This window comes from Chrysochloris asiatica, unplaced genomic scaffold (genome assembly GCF_000296735.1).
Source record: "Chrysochloris asiatica unplaced genomic scaffold, ChrAsi1.0 scaffold04839, whole genome shotgun sequence".
In the NCBI taxonomy this organism is placed as follows: Eukaryota; Metazoa; Chordata; class Mammalia; order Afrosoricida; family Chrysochloridae; genus Chrysochloris; species Chrysochloris asiatica.
This window is the reverse complement of record NW_006413357.1, coordinates 1-4,771: the sequence shown is the minus strand read 5'-3', so window position 1 is coordinate 4,771 and position 4,771 is coordinate 1. Positions and strand designations below refer to the sequence as shown.

Here is a 4,771-nt window from a genome sequence, read left to right as displayed (position 1 = left end):
TTCGAGAATTCTCATTCTTCGTAATGTTATCCATAATCTGTTATAATTCATATATTCAGATACTTTGCATAGTCAACAAAACACCAGTAAATATCTTTCTGGTATTCTCTACTTTCAGTCAATATCTATCTGACATTAGCAACGATATCCCTCATCCCATGTGCTTTTATGAATCAACTTGAATTTTTGTGAGTTCCTCACAATCTACTGCTGTAAATGGTTTTAGTTCTCTTCAGTAAAACTTTGTGTGTGATATTAATTATATTTAATGATATTTGATAAGTTTCATGTGTTCTTGGAATATCTTCTTTGGATTGACCACAAATATGGATCTCTTCTTGTTAGTTGGACAGATCATTGTTACTCAAATTTCTTGGTATAGACAACTGAGTACTTCCAGATTCATATCAGTTTGCTGAAATATCTCAATTTATATTTCTTTCAATTTCTGGAGTCAATATCTTCAGTGCAGCTTATCTTTTTCCTTTGATTTTTGATCATAATCCTATCTCCTGAAATGGTTGAATATGGATCAATTCTTTTTGGTTCAATGACTCTGTATATCCTTTCACCTTCTTTTGATGCTTCCAGTATCATTCGATATTTTGCCCATAGAATCCTTTAGTATGGCAGCTCAAGGCTTGAAGCACTTTCTCAGTTCGTTAAGCTTGAGAAAGTTTCCATTTTGGTTTCCTGACTACAGGTCTTTGCACAATTTCATTATAGTACTTTGTCTCCTTGAGCTGTCCTTTGAAAATTTCAGTTTATCTCTTTCAGTCCATCATTTATTCCAGTTGTTTTAACTTCTGTATGTTCAAGAGCAAGTTTCAGAGTTTCTTTTGGCATCCACTTAGGTCTTTTCTTTTTTCCTATATTTTTAATGATCTTTTGCTTTCTTCATGTATGATGTTTTGATGTCATCCCAAACTCCTGTGGTCTCTGGTCATTAGTGCTTAATGCATCAAATCTATTTTTGACATGGTTTGTAAATTCAGGTGGGATATACTCAAGGGTCTCATGGATTTAATTTTCTTCACCTCAGCCTGAACTTGCATGTGAGCAATTGATGGTGTGTCCCATAGTCTGGGCATATTTGGGTTGATGCTATTGAGCTTCTTTATTGTCTCTTCCTACAGATGTTGTCAATTTTGTGTGTGTGTGTGAATGATATCTCATTTAGTCATTTTTGTTTACAACTGAAACTCTGGGAATTCAAAATTAACATCCTTGCCCGTGAGCTTCTTATACACATCAGAAAATGTTTCAACCTTATGTTCTACATTGTTCTGCTGTGCTTTGTCCAAATAAACCTTTATAAGCAGGCTGCCATCCAGCTTTACTCGGATTCTCTTGCCCACAATTTCACTTGGGAAGACCAAGTCTTCAAGGATTGCATCATGAACAGCAGTCAGCGTGTGCTCCAGGGACGCTTTTGCTTATTTTTTGTCCAGTTTTTTCGAGTTGGTTTAGGCAGAATTCTCCTCTGACAATAAAGACCACGTGCTTTCCATTGAACTTTTTCTCCAGTTCACGTACTAGTCGGACTTGGATTTTCTGGAAAGACTTCAGTTGAGGAACAGGAACAAAGATTATAATAGCTTTCCCACTACCACCGACTTCAATTTCCTTAGCTGCAGTTATGTTCAGCTGTCTAAACTGGGCCTTTAGGTCCGAGTTCACTTCCAACTCAAGACAAGCTTGAGAAATACCAGACTCAAATTCATCCGGCTTTTGTCCATTGGACTTCACAATTTCATGCTTGAAATGAACATGGCCTTTTTCTTGCCAGGCGCAAGCCTAGGAAAAGCAGATATTGTCAATTTGATACCTGTGTATTCCATCCAGTGAGGTACATGTGTATAGTCACTGTTTGTATTGTTGAAAAAAGGTATTTGAAATGAAGATATCATTGGTCTTACAAAATCCTATCATGTAATCTTCAGCATCATTTCTATCGCCAAGGTCACATTTTCCAACAAATGATCCTTCTTCTTGGTTTCTAACTTATGCATTCCAATCACCAATAATTATCAATGTATCTTAACTGCATTTTTTTGTGAATTTCAGACTGAAGAAGTTGTTTGTTACTGTTAAGTGCCATCTAGTTGGTTTGGACTCATAGTGACCTTGTAGATGGTTTCCAAGGAGCAGCTGGTGGGTTTGAACCACTGACCTTATGGTTAACAGTCAAGTGCTTATCCTTCTTCAATTTATTCACCTTTGGTTTTAATGGTTGGTGCAGAAATTTCAATAGTGGTATTAACTTATCTTCTTTATTGGTGTATGGATATTATCCTATTACTTCCAGCAGTGTACTATTTCAGGACATATTTTGGACTATTATTTTTGACAATGAATGTAACGCCATTCCTCTTCAGTTTGTCATTCCTGGCATAGAGCAAATGATGGTCTGGTTCAAAATGGCCAATACATTTATCTAATATGTATTCATCATTCACTGCTGTGGAGTTAATTCCCTTTCATAGTGACTATATAAGGCAGAACAGAAGTGCTCTATAGGGTTTCTAGGCTGCAAATGTTTACAGAAGCAGAAAGTACAAATACTTGCCCTGAAGAATATTTATTCTAACTGGGATGACAAGACTAACACATTTGTGAAATAATTATAGAATAATACAGGTAAGTATTTTAACTACTACCATTATCATAGCAATTTAAAAAGGAAAAGATCAAAGTAAGTTGGAATTGTTTTGATTGGTTTCATTGAACTCACTATGTATTCAATTCTTTTTCTCTCAGATGTCACTTTTTCAACTAACAATACCACAATTTCACTTTTATTACTGCCAAACAGAGGCATGCTTTTTTATTCATTTTCTTCATTTCTCTCCCCTATATTCTGTGCTTCATCAGTTTTTAACAATTCTTCCTTCATGATTTCCTTTTCAACTCTATTATATATACAGACATCATATTCATGTTACTATATCTCATAACTGAAGTATGGCAATGATTCTTTGCTTTCAGTTTTTAGCAGCTTAATTTATCCTGAATCCTCATGCAATTCTTACCGTAGTAAAATATTGCTCTAATTATGTTCTTTTCCATGAAAAAAACATTAAGTGTCTGCCTTTGTCTACACAGTAATGCTTGTACTCTTTAGTCTTATCTGTGGAATCTTTCCCTTCCACATCCTGACAGCCAAGTATACTTCAGGTCTGATCTTCCTTGTTTCTAGATTATGCATAAGCACACTTTAACACTTTCACTCTTGATTTGTTTCTCAATTGAAATCCCATTACCTATAATCTTACTTATCCAAAAATATGTTCTACAAATTTTACCTTCTATGTGAGGCTTCTTTAATGTTAACTCCTTTAATATTCATTGTCCAAACCATTTGGTGAATATCTACTATATAGCCATTTATTATAGTTACATTTTTCATGTGTAAATATTTTATCCATCCACCTAAATGACAACTTTCTGGAGGTCATGATCCATATCTTGTATAATGTATATAAAGTGTTGTTAGTAAATGTTAATTGATGTTAAGGAGGACAGTAACGAGAGAAGGAATATTTTTATAGTAAGGGACCAAGAGAAAGAAATCAAAACTTGCTTACTGGGATGGAAAAGATAATACCAAATAAAGCCTGGATCATTTCCTAACAAAAAGAAAAAGACAACAAAAACATACACAACAGAGGTTTTTTTGTTGATGTTTTTAATCATTTTTTTGTCTCTGTACTTTTGCAGTTGGTATGGAAAATATGATCACTGAAATAGAATTGTAAAGGAAGAAATTTGTTGTTTACAAGAACAGGAAGGAAAGAGGGGGAGTGCTCATTCACTAACTGTAGGTAAATTTCCACCATACATAGTTCCTTTATCTATACAAGTCACAGGGTCTATTGTGTACCTGTGACCCCCCCGCCCCCTGTAAGTGTTCGCCCGGTAGCCATCAAGGCAAGTGGTCGGGTCCCCTCAGAACAAACTCCCTTCCAAGAGTAAGACAAGGGGAATACATGAGCAGGCATGTGGTCTGGCTGGTGACCACGTTGGTCACCGATAAGGGGAAGAGGGGGAAAAACAGCAATGAAGTTGTGAACTAAGTCCGACCATATTAGATAGATCCCTGTGAACCTGGGTGGTGACCCGGATGGCCAGTAGTACAAGACCCAGGGACTCCTGGGCCCAGAAGCAGTGACATGGCCAGACAGCACTAGAATGGAGAGTGAAGTGTCCAGCATATATGAAGTGAGGGAAGATGCACAAGAACACCCATACTTGCAGATAATACCCACTTGACCTGGCTTCAAGGGATGGATGATCAGAACTCGACTAGAAGAAGAAAGAAGGGGAGGAGGGGGAGAGTACCCTGGCACAATTTGTTGAACTTTACCTATATTTATGGCTGTAGTAGCTCAAAAAAGGGAACAAATCTTTACATCAAGGATCACTCCCACCCCCTGAATACACAGGGTTGACAGGGATGGGCAACTTAGACATTGGCTACCCAAAATGGGGCGGGAGGGCTATAAAGGCAAGAAGTGACTGGCTTACAAGCTTTCAAGAGGGACCCTAGTTCCAGACGGGGCAGAGGTAGGTAGGATCTCCACTGAATGATTTGCAATCTGTTGGGACTGGACTGGCGAAAAGAAATGGGGATTAAGACTCTTGTGGTACAATAGTGAATGAAGAACTATCAAATGAAGATGAAATCAAATAAATTTTAAGAATAAATAAATAAAAATAAACCTAACTATAACCCTAAACCACCACTCATCTGTCAGTTTGTCATACTGCG

The 4,771-nt window shown here is 36.9% G+C and overlaps 1 pseudogene; it reads right to left on the bottom strand.

Moving 5' to 3' along the window:
• Positions 1 to 1,190: 1,190 nt before the first annotated feature.
• On the bottom strand, positions 1,191 to 1,797 carry LOC102825108 (annotated as a pseudogene).
• Positions 1,798 to 4,771: the final 2,974 nt, after the last annotated feature.